The sequence below is a fragment of the Neltuma alba genome, unplaced genomic scaffold (genome assembly GCF_004799145.2).
Source record: "Neltuma alba isolate B1F8T4 unplaced genomic scaffold, ASM479914v2 tig00002643_pilon, whole genome shotgun sequence".
Classification (NCBI taxonomy): domain Eukaryota; kingdom Viridiplantae; phylum Streptophyta; class Magnoliopsida; order Fabales; family Fabaceae; genus Neltuma; species Neltuma alba.
Window position 1 is genome coordinate 12,874 of NW_021632951.1, and position 18,898 is coordinate 31,771.

Here is an 18,898-nt window from a genome sequence, read left to right on the forward strand (position 1 = left end):
TGGAGCCCACAATGATGGGTCCCACCGATTCCATGGATTAGAATGAGACGTACGAAATTTCTGAGAGCTTGAGAGAGCTATAGTGATGAAGGTATGAGATTAACGTTGAAAAGTGGAAGGATATAGGAAGGAGGAAGGAGAAGCCGGTAATGGCGTTGATGTGATATTGTAAATCTTCCACGAAGAGGACTAGAGTAGCATATCTGTACCAAACCAGCTGGTTATGAAGCGGACTTTACTAATCCAAAGTTGTCATCATCATTAACTATATTTACCTAATGAATTAAGCATAATCATCTTCTATCATATCCTATCAGCCTAACTACTAACGACTTCAAATATGACCAATGTCAATTTTTGGGACCAAAACTAGGTCAGGTACGTTAGCTAAGGATGAGGCGCTTTCCATTCAATTTCCTATTGCTCCCTCAGGTTTTAAATAATACTACCTCCGATCTTTAATATAAGACCTTATTTGATTTTTATTTTAGTTCTAAATATAAGACCTCAATCCACTTTGTCTCTCTTTTTTTTTTTTCCAAGGTAGTCCTTTTAACAATAATAATTCTAGCCAATACACTTGATTAGCAAGGATATTTTAGGAAAAACAATATCTATTTATTACAAATAACTAACTTAACTTTTTTTCTTAATCTCCTGAAATCAGTCAACTAACTCTTATAATTAGGATTGGAGGTAGTATGAGATTTTAATCATCTACAGCACAAATAATAAAACTAGTTAAAATCAGTTAAGTTAATTAAATTTAGGGTTAATATAATCTATAGTCCCTTAAATTTCATCTCATTTTGATTTTAGTTGTTAAAATTTAAAATAAGTGGTTTTAATTCTTGAAATTTAACCTCATTTTTAATTTTGATACTTATTTCAAGGACCAAAAACACTGTTCCAGGGGACCAAAAATTTTTAGGCGAACCAAAATAAGATCAAATTTTAAGAGGTAAAACTAGTGGTTTCAAATTAATTTTAGAAAAAACCAAAGTAAGATCAAATTTTAAATTTTAAGAACTAGAAATGGTACTATCCCTTAAATTTATAACAAAACTTAAATTTCCCTCTTATACGGTGATGTATGATGAGAGGCATTCAACAAGACATTTAATTTTCTTTTACCATAATGAACACACCCATCATACTACCTCTGGTCCTAATTATAAAAGCTAGTTGACTAATTTGTGAAGACTAAAGAAATAAGTTAAGTTAGTTTTTTATAATAAATATGTACTGTCTTTTTTAAAATATCTTTGTTAATCAAGTGTATTGAGTAGAACTACCATTATTAAAATGATTACCTTAAGAAAAAATGCATAAATATGAGAGACAAAATGTATTGAGGTCTTATAATTAGAATCAAAATAAAAATCAACTAAGGTCTTATATTAAAAACCGAAGGTAATATCTCTTATCGAGTATTAGGACAAATAATAACCTTGTGCTTAAACTTTTTTTAAAAGGAGTGTTTAATGTAAATTGGGTAATTACAGAACCCCAAGAACAAGATGCTTAATTACATGAATAGCGGTGTATATACCATCTTTACTTCAAAATATTTTTTAAATGTTTCAAAATATATACATTTTTATGATTTATATTTGAGAGACTAGAAAGACTATTTTATTACAACACAAAAATATGATCATTACTAACTTTAAGAATTAAGTGATTGTGCGCGCTGAACTTTCCATCTCAGGCTTTCGTTAGCAATTAGCTGAGGATAAGACATTTCTCTTTAAGAGAAATGTGCCCCCCCTCCAGGGGGGGTCTATCGCTTCTTTAAAAAGAGTTTTCGTTGCTTTTAATTTTTCTTAACTTTTTGCTTTAAATATATATAAAAAAATTAGGTTTGAAAAGTTGGCGTCTTTATGAAACCATCGCACATCTGATGAATTAATTAATCAAACTAATTTTAATATGGCTAATATTAATTAATTATTAGCAAAGTTTCAATTAATAATCAAGTGATTCGTCTAGGTTCAAATACTGAACCCCTAACAAATTGGGACCCATAATTAAATAACGATAAATATGATATCCCGATTCACAGCTTAGGGAAAGACAAAGGGATTAATCAAATGATTATTAGATAAAGAGGGGCAAAATCAATGGCATATATGTATAATGATATTAATTGTTTAATTCTTGAAATTCATTCTCCCACTATAAGAAAAAAAAAGAATAATATATTCATCTGAGTGCCAGGTGCGACTTGTCAAAAGTTAGTTAATAGTTTTAGTGAAGGGTTGTTTTAGGAATACTACAGTAATTTTGAGGAAATCTATTCCATTATCTCTTAATCAAATATAACCATATCTTTCCTAATTCATGTGATTCACGTAAAAGTGCCTTATCCTTGAAAAAATCAAACGGATATATCATTACCAAGATATAGTTTTTTTTTTTTTGGGGTCAAAATACCAAGATATAGTCAGGTCAAGTGAAAGAAACTCAATTTTAAATAGCAAAAAAAAATCATATTAAGATAGTTATTGTTTATTAGGTCTCACACTATAATTAAGTCTAACAAACATAAATTAACGACGTTAAACCCACGTTAAATGTTTCCGGTAATGGTAGTGACACACACTTATATACGTCCTTTATCCACAGAAAACGATACGTTTGCACCAACCCTGCTCACAGCTGCCTTAATTAATTATGAAGTTAAATAAAGTGTTTGGCCAATATAATTATATAATAGAGGAAACCTCATTTTTCTTGCTCACACACACACACGGATACACTATATATATATATATAATGAAAGATTCATGCATTTGTTAAGTGGGGATTAAAGTGTTATGATTAAGATTAATGTCGTATTGCATGCATGAGCTAGCTTCGACAAATCAAATCACCAAAATTCGAAAGTGTAATAATTAAAACCCTCTTTCTGTGCCTTGCTTTGCAAAATCTAACCCTTTAAGTGCGTTCCTTTTCATTGTTCCTTGAAATGTGGGTTACAGATAAAAGTTTAGGGCTTTTCCTTTTTTCCCCTTTTGCTGTCACTTTCGGGTGATGATCGGGCAGCAAACACTGTCTTGTTAAAATACCCTAGAGTCCAAGCCGACAATGGCACTTTTGATTCATTAATATAAATATTGATCCATATATATTACTCGGTCTTTGATATAAAACTCAATTGATTAATTTGAGGAGATTAAAAAGACTGAATAAATTACTTTATTCCTCTGAAATACTCCTCTAGTACTCTTTATAAAACAGAGAGAGAGAAAAAAAATTTTATGTTATTTGTAGGGGAAAGAAAGAAAATTTTCATATAAATACACAACTTTATCCTTTATTTAGTATCGTGTTGATTTTGTTCTCATGAGGTATATTATATATCAAATAGAAATAAAATTAGAAAATTGTTAAATTTTAAATGAGAGTTGATGAAATTTAAAGTTTTTATTAGTTTGTTGAAATATATTAGAAGTTATTTATAAATAGAATAAGAGAAATAGTAGTTATGTGTATCATTAAATTATATATCAATTTATAAGTGAGGTAAATTAGTTTGGAAAAAATGATAAATATAAATATTTTAAAATAATTTATTTAGTTTTTTAATCTCCTCAAATTAGTCAATTGGATCATATATTAATGACCAGAGATAGTGGTGTATTAATTAGTTTTTGAACTAATAACATTGACTTGCTGTGAATGAAACTACTTTAATTTGGTGAATGAAACTACTTTAATTTGGTTGGCTTTCACTTTTGTGCATCACAGTAACATAAACTTTTTTTAGTTTGTTTGTGGGATTTGCCCCTCCCCCCTTTCTCTGCAGAATTTCAAAAGATGAAAATCATTTCGCACACGTAAAGTTAAAACCCATTTTCCGTAGCTAGTGGCTCTCGTGCTTCAGCTTCTCTCTTAGTCACTTAAAAAAGTGAAATTAATTGCTATTTCCACGAAGTAGTGGAGTAGGCACCGAGCACTTGTGATTTTATTTTGAGAATCACTCACCATTATCGATTAATTCTGTTTCAAGTAACATCATATCAGATTCTAAATGGGAACAGCTTCAAAGCTCATATAGCTTCTTTCCTTCCTTCTTTTTCTTTCATATCGAAACTCTTCCTTTCAAATAATAGTATCCAAACACCATTGGCAGCATTTTTTAAATTTTTATTTTTTTATTAAATTATATGATATCCCGTATTATTAGGTTTTGATTCGACATGAATTTTGACAATTAAAATCACCACATCATATGACATACTATCTCCAGTCCTAATTATAAGAACTTATCTGTAATTAGGACCGGAGGTAGTATAATGCATGAAGAATTTCAAGGTGTAATTAGAATCTAGAGAATACTCACGTATACCCATATGGAATTACAAGACGGATAATATATTGCTATACAGCACATAATATCGAATGGAAGAGAAGACTACTCAAAGAGAAGTTACAAGGCATTTACTTTTAGTATTTCTCCGGTCCTAAATATAAGACCCCTCATACTATGAGGGGTCTTATATTTAGGACTGGAGGAATATCTGTATAAAGTAACTCTCAAACTGATCTTAACCGATATGTCATGTATGGGAGGTTAAAAGGATTTACATTTTAAACAATAAAGGTAATATTCCTCTCTAAGCTCATGTATTTCGATATTCATATAGTAACCCCATTTATATTAGGCTTGAGCTCTAATCCGCAAAAGGCGGATTAAGCCTAACACAATTAGGCATGTAATGAGATGTGATTAGGGAATTTCAAAAGTTAGTTGGGACCCAAGAAAATCGGATGAATTCAATTTGACAAATGGCTTTGAGGGCAGCTAATTTTTTGGAAAAGGTTACTTTGAAGTTGAAAGCATTTTTTCCCTAACCTATAGCTCTTAACTTGTGGTTTCTCTTTGAGATTTGAACATCATAAACCTGGCTTTTTAATGTATATTATTCAAATAATTTTCTATCAAATTGACCTTTGTTAATCCAACTAAGCAAGCTCATGTGTGTGCGAAAGAGAGAGAATAAGTGGGGTAGATAGCTAAATGGTAGAAAAAACTTGAGAATGATGAAACATCATGTACAGCATATGGCCGACAAATTGTTGTTGGATTTGCTAGCCAGTGAGACAAGATTTCTCCCAACCCTTCACATAAAAGTGTAAGCCAGTGACTTATTCTCTTCAACGCATAGTGTTAATTTTCAAAAATTACCGAGTGAATCTTAAATAAAAGTTTTAAGATTGATAAATTCGCTATATATATATATATTAATTTTTTTTTTGGGATATATATAACAGGGGCAGCATGCAATCATTTAATTTGTTATTTTTAAAGAATAAGTTTTATTTGTATACTCTAAGAATATAATTAAATGAGTTTACCAATTTAACAAGTTAATTATGAGTACTCCCTTCACTGTCTAATATAAGCACCAAAAAATTGGAGAAACTTTTGTTGACAAATACTTTCTTATTTTTTACTAACAAATATATATTATAGTAATAATTTGTATTTTATAATAATTATTATATATATTATAATAATATGCAGTGTAATGTTACTTTTAGTCATTACCCCCTTTTATTTTGCTCAAAAAAATTGGCAAAATTAGGAAAAAAATAAAAATAAAATGATATTTATTGAAAATATTTTATAATATAAAAGAATGTAAACTTAAATTTAATAAATTATAAATAAAAAACCCTGTGTATGTTTTTAGAATAACTTTTTTAAATATTAAAAAAAACTTAAATCTCGATCCTCCCTAAATCTCACCCCTTTCTCTTTGTAAGGCACTCATGCATGCTTTTTATTTTTCATTTTTAGTTTCCAAATAATTAGAACAAAAATTAAAATCATATTACTTATATATTCACATTTTGGTGTTATAATATATCACCTCTATAACCCGATTTACGTGTACGACAAGAGAAATTATTATATTGAGTTAATGTAGCTATATCTGTAAAATTTGTGTCTAAAAAGGATTTGAATGTAAGCAACCATGAGCAGAAACTTGAGCATGAAAAAAATTTAAAAGAAAGAACAGCATTGACATGGCTTGAACACACCAAAAGATGATGCCTTAATCTTTCACAATAAAATGTCCTGTATTATTGCTTGCTAGACTTTGATCCTCAAGTGAGATGATTGCATTTATTAAATTGAATCTGTTAGTTTAGCGTGATATTATGCTCCTCTGGTTCTTAATATAAGATCCATTTAACTAATTTAATTAGATTAAGAAAGTTAGGTAAGTTAGTTAATTATAAAAAATATAACATGTTTTTCCTAAAACATCATAATCATTTTTCTTAATACTCCATGTTTTTCTTCTATTTGATTATGGTTGAGGAAGTATCCATAGGGATGATTTAGCGAAAATTGGTAAATATGAGAAATGGGTCTTATATTTAGGACCAAAACTAACTCAATAATTGGGTCTTATATTAAGGACCAGAGGAGTATATTTTAACATTTTAAAAAGTTAATTATAAGTTAAATGAAATGTATTTTTCAACTATAATTGGAGAATTTTCTTTTTCTTGTTCTTTTTTTTTACATGTGGCATGGACAGGCATCATCCTTAAGTAGGAAAGCCCGCTCTTATCTAGCTCAAAATGGTTAGGGTTTTTTTTGGGTTGGAACGAGCAAATGCAGCCTATTTATCCTTCGAGCCAAGCATTAGGCAAGAATTCTGCCCTGCCCTTCCCAGCCTAGCCATACTTATGGGCACCCCTATTTTTTAATATGATTATCTAATCTCATCCATTATTGGTGTTAAGTATGAAGAGGGAGCATGTATGATGTGTGCGTAATGTGTACATATTAAGTTGGTGTAGGTTAAATTTGACCTCTATATTTCCTTTGAATAGTGTCCCCTGGCATATTAGTCGCAATAATAATCATTTATCATAGGAGTAGGCAAAGTAGGTGGTCATACTCATAGCATTTTGCACAACCAACGTTATTAGTCAAAGATCTCAGAATCTGTAACTGTGACTACACCCTTCCCAGGTCGTCTCACCACAAAAGGACTTGAATACGTCATCCCCCCTTTTAGGCCACACAACTGGTTTAAATCCTCTAAAATTAATGCTGGCAAAAAAAAAAAAAACCTCTAAAATTAATAAGCTAATGTGGCTTTGCATATGCTTTGGAATTCATGATCTAATCTACCTCAGAGGAAATTATATTCAAGCCTCTTTTAATGGAAATTTAAACTTTTGTTTTACACAATCGAGAAATTATCATTTTTTGTTAGATCCAATCCCGTTTATATTGAATTACTTTTTTTTAGTAGGCACATGTATTCTTTTATTCAAGATAATCTTATTTGATGCACTATAAAACGTTAAATGTGAGCACTTCTCCTAACGACAATTCAAATTTTGGTTCATCATGTTATAAGGAACTAACTCTTCTCGCTAGACCTAACTTTCATTCGTCATATTGAATTACTTTGAATATTACATATATGCATTTAAATCGGGTGTGAGAATGTTTGATAGTCGTTGAAATTGATAAGAATGTTCCCTAATTTCATGGGCCTTACTACCATGGATGGATTATATTCAAACCGACAAGTTTGGAGGGCAATAAGTTACTTTTTTTAAATAAAAAAAATAGAAGCACATTTGAAAAATTTGTGGGGTTTGGATTGGTGATAGAGTAATCTGATCTTTACATAAAAAGCTACAATAATTTATAAATAAAAATTAGCTACCTATGATTTATAGCTTGTGGCTTTTGAAACACGGAGAGAGGAAAATTAAGAATTTACTACCTCTTCTTGTTCTTATTATAAAACTCAAATAACTAATTTGTAAATAACAAAAAATCAATCAAAATTAGTTGAAAATAACAAATAAGTTAAAAATATTCTTTTATTTTCAAATATATCCTTATAATAAATGATAAAAAAATAAAAGAAAATATATCATATCAACAGGAGCTTATAAATCATTTAAAATTATTATATTATGTAAATTGGTACTTTTTTATTTTTTATTTTTAATAAAAGTTTTACTCATTTTCATAATTTTACAAACTAAAATTACTTATTCAATTATAATCTAAACAACTTACTTTCACAAACTAACTTTTATAAAATCTAATCCAAATACAATTCGCATCACTCAATTTAACTTTTTTTTCAACCTAACTTTTTCAAAAGTCAAATTAACAATAAGTTACTTTTTCAATGGCTAATCCAAATAGACCCATTATATACTATTCTCAACCCATGGATATTTAGATAACACTCCATTCTAGTAAATGTAAGAGGTAATATATAATCATTGATTTTGATTTTAAATGTAATACTTTAATATATTTTATTCTTTTAAATTTTAAACTTTAAATTTTGTGTTGATAAATGTGATCCTTGCCATCAATTGCTATGTTATTTCGCCAACAAAATACAATATATTATTTATCAAGTATTTCTTTATACTTTTGTCAGTTGCAAATAATTTCTCAAATTTGGAGCTACGGGTAAATAATCCCCCCTTAACTTTAAACTATATGCCAATAAACCCTCTAATCATCTATCATATTTTACTATATTATTTCAGTGAATAAGGGATAAATTATTGTAAAATTATATACATAAATATAATAAATTTAGTAAGCTCATTGTAAAATTTTCAATGTCAATCACGTTATTTATACACAACCAAGTTAAACTTTAAACTATATGCCAATAAATCCCCTAATCATCTATTATATTTTATTATATTATTTCAGCGAATAAGGGAGAAATTATTATAAAATTATATACATAAATATAATAGATTTAAGTAAACTCATTATAAAATTTTCAATGTTAATCAGGTTATTTATACACAACCAAGTTAAACATTTATTTGGCCCAAAAAAAAAAACGAAGGTAAACAGACTTTGTGTTTTTTTTTTCTTCCTTAGACAATCATATTTAAAATACTGTTAGCCACTAAATATGGATGCCTCTCTTAGCAAAGGTTCTAACATTGTCTTGTCGTGTTGGGAGAAATTAGCTCATTCTACTATATTCAAGCCCTTCAGTACCTTTAGGTATAATTTTTTTTTCCTAAGTATATATGCCCTCTAATTAAAGATAATCATATTTAAGAAACTGTCGGATATTAAATGTATATACTTCTCTTAACAAAAATTCAAACATTAATTAATCATATTATAAGGAACTAGCTCTTTCTGTAGGTGTGATTTTAATGTTGCCTAATTAATATACACGCCACCACTGGCTTGGATGTTGCTTTTTTCGTTTTTGGTGAACGTTAAGTTTGCAAATTGGGCTCAATAAAGATGTCGGGCTCTTTTGGAATTATCCACTGGGCTTCATGGCCCACATTTCAGGAACCCTATTTTACTTTCGTTTTTTTTTCCCGTAAAACCACCCTATTTTACTTTGAAATCTGGATACTTTGTCCATGTCGAAATCAAGACATGAATTAATAAATTTAAATAATACCACTTCCTGTGTTTAATATTTAGTTTGATATTTAATCTATTTATAAATATAGTACATCAATCTACTTTATCTTTAAAATTTATCTCTTTTACTCTCAAATAATTTACATAGTAATTGCATATATTATATCAATAGGTAATTCAAACACATATAATTAATAAGGATATATTAGAGAAGACAATATCTATTTACTATAAATAATTAATTTAACTAATTTTTTTAGTCTTATCAAATTAGTCAATTAAATCTTGTACTAAAAATTGAAGGTAGCATATTGTAGTAGCTTACAATATCTAATTGTGACGTGAGCTTTCTTGGCGGATTTGGTATCCCTTTAAATGTAATTTTCATAGACTTTAATTTGAGAGAGTTTTGACTTTTGAAAAGGCTCATGGACGCAATTCTTCCAATAGAACGCTGAGGATAATATCTGTTAGAATTTTGATCATGACTATACATTGCTTTTTTTTTTTTTTAATTAAAGACTTGTGTATCAGTAATCACTCCATGAAATTGTTGTTTATAGAAGCATGGTTAATATCTAAAACTACAAAGAAAGAAGGGATTAAATTGAATTGCATTTTGACGAAGAAAATTAATAGTCAATATTTTGTTAAAATCAAAATTATGTCATTAATACTACTTCCGGTCCTATTTATAAGAGCTAGTTGACTAATTTGAGGAGATTACGAAAAGAAATTAAGTTAGTTATTTGTAATAAATAGGTGTTGTCTTTCCTAAAATATCCTTATTAATCAAGTGTATTGGTTAGAACTATTATTATTAAAAAGACTATCTTGAGAAAAAAAATACATAAATATGAGACAAAATGAATAGGGGTCTTATATTTAGAACCAAAATAAAAGTTAAATAAGATCTCATATTAAGGACCGGAGGTAGTATTTATAGGAAAAACTGGTGAAAATTTTCCATTAAAAATTTTATTAGGGATAAAAGACCAGGATGTACTCGTACTTGAAGGTTTTATACACTACCAATTTTTCGATTTATTATGTCTTTCATACTAATAAAATTTTCAGAGAAATTTTTTCCTAATTTATATATGTTTCATATGAATATTTAATTCTTCAGAATTTTTGTTGTTCTTTTATTTATTTGTCAACCATTCTTCTGTACGTCAAAAATAGACTAGTAACGTTAAAAAGGAAAAAAGAGGAAGCTAATTGTGAGATGAGAATGTCAGAAACCGAGAGTTTGTTGAGTATACGGCAATACATAAAACATGGATTGACATTTATCTCTTTATTTTTCTCGTATTTATCTAATCATAACCTGGAATTTACTGATTGGTTTGAAGGTTTCTTGCGTACCTTTCGCAGGTTGTTTCATGTTATGCTAGTTTGTTTTCTTGTCTTCGTAACTAGCTTATTAAAATTTTGAATTTGATATGTTTGAAGAATCGGAGATAGTAGAGATTATATACCCCTTAATATGAAATAAGAGCTAGATAACAAATTTAATTTATGAATGTTAAAAAAATTCATTAAATTAGTTATTTAATAAATGCTGTTAATCATATATGCTAGATCTCAGAGTTAGAATCCTGTTTGATAGACATAACATATGCAATCGCTATGAGAATTACTTAAAATTGTACTCCTCCGGTCTTTAATATAAGACCCATTTAACTAATTTGATTAGATTAAGGAAGTTAGGTAAGTTAGTTAATTATAAGAAAAGTGACACATTTTTCCTAAAATACCACAATCATCTTTCTTAATCCTCTCTCTCCTTCTTCTACTTGATTATGGTTGAAGGAGTATCCATAGGGGTAATTTAGAGAAAATTAATAAATATGAGAAATGGGTCTTATATTTAGGACCAAAACCAACTTAAGAATTGGGTCCTATATTAAGGACTGGAGGAGTATAAATATAGAAGATAAAGTGGATCAATGTATTATGTTCATGACTAAATTAAATTTATAACTAACTCTTATATTAAAGATTGGAATTCACATCTTTTAATTTCTTTTTAAAAAATATTTTATTATGCACTAAAAACTAATTCAAATTATTTGCCCGAAGATCAATAAAAATCCTTTGATTGTTTTTTTATTTTTAATATTCTAAATAACTTTATATTGAAGGCTTTTTTTTTATTTTTGCTTAATTAAAGTAAATTTTCAACTTAATAACAAGTTCTGGAGATAGAATATACTCCTCCAGTCCTTATTATAAGATCTCATTTAACTTTTTATTTGGTCCTAATTATAAGACCCTAATCCATTTTGTCTCTTATATTTATGTATTTTTTTCTAAGATAATCCTTCTAATAATGATAGTTTTAGCCAATATACTTAATTAGCAAGGATATTTTAGGAATGACAACACTTATTTATTATAAATAACCAACTTAACTTACTTCTTTAATCTCTTCAAATAAGTCAATTGGGTCTTATAATTAGGACCGGAGGAGTATTATGCAAGTTTGCTATGACTAACGGGTTGTTTTGTTGAATATCTTTATCCTTCATATTCCTATGCAAAATATTTTTACAAGCAAAGGATTCGCGGTGAAAAAAAGTGAATAGTCAATAATGTGTATTTTTCCGGTTTATGTTTCAAAATTTATTTATTTATTTTACTTTGAGTCGCTATAAATTATTATTCTTTTAATAATGCAGAAAAACATGGATTATTATTTTGCTATCAGGTCTCTCACGCTAATTAACCAACTTGATATAACTTGATGCAATTATCAAGCCCTTAATTAGTTATTACTAGAATTTATAAATCATAAACGTGAGGTAATATAACATGACCTATGTGCTGACATATATATATGTACTGACACTATATATATATATATATATATATCTCTTTGGAGGGCGTAGAGGGTAAAGGATCCTCATCAAAAAAAAAAAAGAGAGGGTAAAGCATAAATTTTATTTTATTAGACTTATTTTAGGTATAAAAAAAGAAGAAGTCAAGCCACAAATATATTTGCTTAGAAATTAATACTACATCCGGTCCTAATTATAAGAGTTAGTTGACTTATTTGAGGAGATTAAGGAAATAAGTTAAGTTAGTTATTTGTAATGAATAGATATTGTTTTTTCTAAAATATCCTTACTAATTAACTGTGTTAGTTAGAATTACTATTATTAAAAGGACTACCTTGGAAAAAATACACAAATATTAGAGACAAAGTGGATTGTAGTCTTATATTTAGGACCTAAATAAAAGTCAAACGAGATCTTATATTAAAGATCAGAAGTAGTACTCCTTATCACTATCTGCGTCAATATGAATCTGTTATTATATTTAGGGTGTGTTTGGATGAAACCAAACCGTGATTTGGAAAAGTGATTCTGGAGAATAGATTCTGGAGAAAATAGATTTTGTGAAGAATAGATTTTGTAAAAAAGTGATTCTGAGAAGTGAGAGTGTTTGGATAATTGTTATCAGAAGCACTTTTTATATATACAAATTACTAAAAAAAAGACATAAGTTAACATGATAATTACAGAAAAAATAGATTTTATGATATATTTTAATTTGAATGAATAAAATTGTTAATAATATGTTTTTTACCAACATAATTAATAATACATAAGATAATATAATTAATAAATAATTAATGTGTATATATATTTATAAAATATAAGATTAAATATATTTATAAAAAATATGTTTATAAAAAAAATAACAAGATACATATTATATAAACCCTCACACTCTCCCTTTTTTCTCCAAAAGCAAAAAAATTTTGCTTTTTCCAAAACCATGGTTTTGACCCAAAACCATGGTTTTGGTTTTTGGAAGGGGTGTTTGGGTAGATTATTCCCCAAACCATGGTTTGGGGTGTAACCCAAACACACCCTTAGATTTAGATACGAAGAGAATTACAAATATAATCTCATGAATGGAAATTTGCGATTGAAATCCCAAAAGGAGACAAGAAAAATATATGAGAAGCACATCACAATCTATTGCACTTTGAATTAATTATACTTTCAAATTGTTTAGATTAATTTGTTGTGCAAATATGATACAATTTATTTTAAGCATGGACGGCTCATGTGACCCTTCGTGCAATATTAAAGTTACAAATTTGTTGGTTGTTTGATTTTTAAGAATTCAAATGGCTGAAACTGTAATTTGAGTATTGGTATTTATTTTTTTATGTCGTTCTTATAAATTATTATGGGCACAAATTTATTTTAGCAAATTTATTATAAGATTTAATATTTTTACACGTTTATTCTCTCATGATGTGTTGTGTAAATTAAACAAAAGATCTTACTAAAAAAAATAAATAAACAAAAGAAATTCCTAAAGAAGTTGCATTGGAATTGAATGGCTTATTTCCTTCTTGGGACTTTGTTCTTGGCTTTATCCATTTTTGAATAGCTAAACACTGGCGTCTCATTTAAGTTATGCCCACCGATTTAATTAAAAAAATGGATTTAATCACTTAAGAGCTTGGTATTAGTTTCTTCCCGTTAACTCAATTAACTTAATAATGAGATAACTTTTCCATTTGTGTCTAGTATATTATTTTATTCGCATGCAAAATAATGACAAAATTGGCATAACGCAAAAGTAAGGGAAATAATATAAAAAAATGGACCTAGTGCCCGGCAGTTTTTATTTTAGTATTAAAAAAAACAAGATGTAGAAGAAAATTATGTGTATCATTAATTAATAACAAAGAAAGCTTAGAGAAAATTCAAGTATAATGTAAATTTTGAGGCAGCGATTTTATAATTAAGTCGTAATATAATGAATTGTAAGTGTTTAGCTCTTTTTTTTTTTTAAAAAAAAATCTTTCTTTTTCTTTTATTTTGACGTGGTAAAAGTTTTTCACTGAACAAAAACTAATCTCTTATTAGTATGGGGAGATAAGTGATAAATTTCTTCTGATTCGTAATTCTCACATACTCCTCTATCTCTCATTATAAGATCTCTTATTAGTATGGGGAGTAGTTAAGATTAGTTAAAAGTAATTAATATGTAACAAATATAATTTTTTCCAAATATACCCCTATATTTGGGTAAATGTGAGACGGTAATAGTGAAATAAATAAAAAAAGAGAATGTATTAAATGCATTAAATTAGACATAAAATAGGTAATAATGCATTAAATGCTCAGAAAAATTCAAAAAAAATCTTATAAAAAGGGATAAACCCATTTAAAAAATTAGATTTTATGATAAAGGAGGAAGGGAATAATAGATATTAAATCCAAACCATTGCTCACAATCAATTTTGTTTAGAAGTCCTTCATTTGAATTTTTGCTAATCCTATTCAATCATCTACTGTAACTTGACAGGAAATTTTGTCATTGTTTCGTGATTTTTCCTATACTTCCTATTAAAATTGTGGCATTATCTTTGTTTTCTTGAGATGTTTAGCAATTCTTTCTACATATTAACTTATTTTACTATGTAAAACATTTTTTTAAATAATATTGCTTTCTCTTATCCAACAAAAAGTGATAACTTCTTAGTAGATTTGTTTCATTTATAACAGCCAAATACAGATTTCAATCTTCTACCTAGATTTATGTCAACACTAAACTTGAGTTTGATACCTTATCAAAGCACAATGGATGATGCTACAACCAAAACAACTTGTCATTAACAATTCTCAATTATTAAAACTAATCTTTTATAGATATGAACTATAAATGATAGATCTCACCGACCCCACCAAGTTTATCTTTACTCCCTAATTGTATGACCATAGAAATTTTCTTATGAGAAGTAATTTTATTAAAGGTGCATATCTCTTTTGATGTAGTTTCAAATCTTGATTTATTATGTTAATTTAGTTTCCAATATCCAACCTCGGGTCATGTGAAGTTTATTTTCTACATAAGAGCTACCAAACCAAACCAAGGAGAATTTGTCAAATTTCCCCTTCATGTTTTTTTTTTTGGCCTGAAATGTCCCCTTCATGTTAAATATTATTCTTTCGGTTCTAAATATAGAATCTAATTATTAAATTAATTTAGTTCTAAATATAAGACCTATTTCTTATATTTATCAATTTTTTTTAAATTACCCTAATCGATATTCCCTTAATCATAATCAAGTAGAAGAGGGAAAAGAGGATATTAAGAAAGATAATTATGATGTTTTAAGAAAAACATGTCATATTTCTTATAATTAACTAACTTATCTAATTTTTTCAATCTAATTAAATTAATTAAATAAGTTTTATATTAAGAATCGGAAGAATACCATTTATAATACTCATTTATCCTGAAAAGCACACACGCATGATCGTTCAAAAATACCTTCAAGTAATTAAATATTAAAGTAATCCGCTCGACAAATTAAGCAGCAAATCTGTAGTCCCCGCCGCCTCCATTTTCCTATGCCCCTGAATCAGTGGGCGCCACGTTTCACCACCTTTCATGAAATTACAAGTTCACCCTTCGTCCGGTGCCTGTCCGTGCGTACATGTGTGTTTGTACATGTACAGACACGTATACTCATGCTCGGCTTCAAGATGGTACCCAAAAAAAAAAAAAAGGAAAAAAATTCCCAGGCTTCCAGCCTGCAACTTCGTGTTCGCACAAGGTCAAAATTTAACTGCAAGATTTTCTTAGATATTTTTTTTTTGGTCATAAAGATCTTCTTAGATATTAAGTAAGTGTAAATTACATCAATTAATTTTCTCAACAAGCAAAAGGATCTTGCAATTTGAAATGACTTTAATTATAATATTTTGCAGTTTTTGAAATAACTTTCCTAAATTTTATAAATTGTTCGGTGAAAAATAAATAAGCACTAAATGTTTGTGAAACACATATTGAACGAGTTTTCAGAAAATTAACCATCCAACTATAGAACTTGCTAATTTATCAATATTTGAATGAAATTTAATACTCCTCCAAATAGAAGCTAATTATAGAGTTGATAGTGATTTTAAATATAACACCTCAATTTATTTTATTTTTTATATTTATTAATTTTTTCAAACTAATTTATTTAATATATAAATTACAGGGATATTACAGAAAAATCATGTCACATTTTTTTATAATAAGAATTTATTTAGCTTTCTTATGATCTATTCAAATTATTAAAATAGTTCTGACATTAAGGATGGGAAAGTATTTATGATAAAATATTGTAATACTCTCTAATATTTTACTACAAGGGATTTTTAATATTAATAATATTACGTGGTAGCTTCTAGTTTTAGGGAAAGGTCATGAAACTCCTTGTCTTTTTTTTTTTTTGACCAGAATGAAACTCCTCGTTCAACAATATGGAGGATAGTATTAAACTCAGTCAAGTGGTGTTTATCCGATGAAATTAAAACTTATCAGAAAATACTTACATTTTATTTTTTTTTAATACACGTTATATATTTACTTGTTAAATTGTTAAATGCCTCGATCTTGTCCCAAATCCTGCATTAACATCTAACACCACACATCCTTTCATGTAAATATAATATTGTAACACATGAAACATAGTCATCATATGATTTGTAAATATGACAATTCATCCTATAAATTTCATATTCTATACTGATATTAATTAATAATAATATTAATGATAGTATGATTTTTTCGTTGCATGTTAATACTCCCCCGGTCCTTAATATAAAATCTAATTGTTGAGTTGATTTTGGTCCTAAAAATAAGATCAATTTCTCATATTTATCAATTTTCTCTAAATTACCCCTATAGATACTTTTTCAATCATAATCAAGTAAAAGAGGAAGATTGGGTATTAAGAAAGATGATTATGGTATTTTAGAAAAAACGTGTCATATTTCTTATAATTAACTAATTTACCTAACTTCTTTAATTTATTCAAATTAATTAAATGGGTTTTATGTTAACAACTGGGAGAGTAATACAATACTGCAATAGGTGGGATTAGAAGTTCCTGATGGGCAAAAGAAAATGTGTTAGCAAATTATTGTTTCACATAATCACAAGAGTAACTGTTTTTTTATATTTTTTCTTTTTTTTTAGTCTCTTTTTACATAAATATGTAAGCAAACTCGTTGTACATGAATAAAACAAAATTTGCTACGTGAGTCTTTCCATATTTTGTTTTTACAATCATATAATGTGTTTAAATTCTATAGATTGCAATATTTATGTGCTGATTTTTCGTGGTTATAGTTATTTCATATTTAATATTAAGGTTTAGATTTGAAGATTCTCGAACCAATTAAGATATTGATTTCAATTGGGGGGTGTTAGTGTGTATTTTGCATTTATGATTTCTATGAACTAACTCTAATTTACAAGTTCATACAAAAATAATAATACAGCTTATTCCATTAGAATTAACATATGTGCTAATTCACTAAAAAAATTAATTAAATTAATATAATTGCTTTTGATTTCATCTTCCCTTGTTATTTACTAGTAATAAACTAGCATGTTTGTTATTTTTATTTTATTCAATAAATTTTAAACACTAATTTAATGCTACGATAAAACTCTCTTAATCAATAGAATTATTTTTTCATTTAAGAAACATGATTTTAAATGTCCGTAAGAATATTTTTTTGGAAAAATCCCAAAAAAGGTCCTTAGAATATGGGAAATGCCAGATTGGGTCCTTAAATTTTGAAAATGACAGAATGGGTCATTGACCCAATCTGTCATTTGTGAAATTCAGGCGAATTGACAATTTTGCCCTCATTTATTCATTCACTACAATGATTCAAGGAATCACTATAAGAGTTTAGGTGTTACCTAGATTCGTATAACGAATAACTATTCACTTTTTCATAGTCAGGTGTCTTGTTATTAACTACAACTAATGCTGTAATCACTAGAACAATGTAAGCATTACCTAGATTTGTGTAGAGAATAACTACTCATTTTTTCATAATCAGGTATCTTATTATTGTCAGGTACCTTATTATTAACTACAACGAATTTTGTAATCACTAGAACAGTATAAGCGTTACCTAGATTTGTTTAGAGAATAACTACTCACTTTTGCTCAGGGGCAAAAATGTCAATTCGCTTGAATTTCACAAATGACAAATTGGGTCAATGACCCATTCTGTCATTTTCGAAATTTAAGGGCCCAATATGAGATTTGGTATATTCCAAGGGCTTTTTCTGGGATTTTCTCTATTTTTTTATGGCGTCAACTAGTAAAACATTCATGGTAAAAAAAAAAAGGCTAAAGTTATGTTTTCACTTATTTAACTTTAGTCGAGATTTCATTTTGGTCGTTTAATTTTTAAAAGTAAACTTTAAGTTATTTAATCCTAAAAATATTAACAAAAAATAATGATATTAAGCTTTTAAATATTAATAAAATATTATTAAATGTTAACATATTAAATTTAATTTTTAAAAGAACCATGATTGTTATAAAAAAATCATTATTTAAGCTTAATAATTTTAAAATTCAATGACTAAAAGTATACTTTTAAAATTAAGGAACTAAACTGAAACCTTACATAAAATTGAAAGACTAAA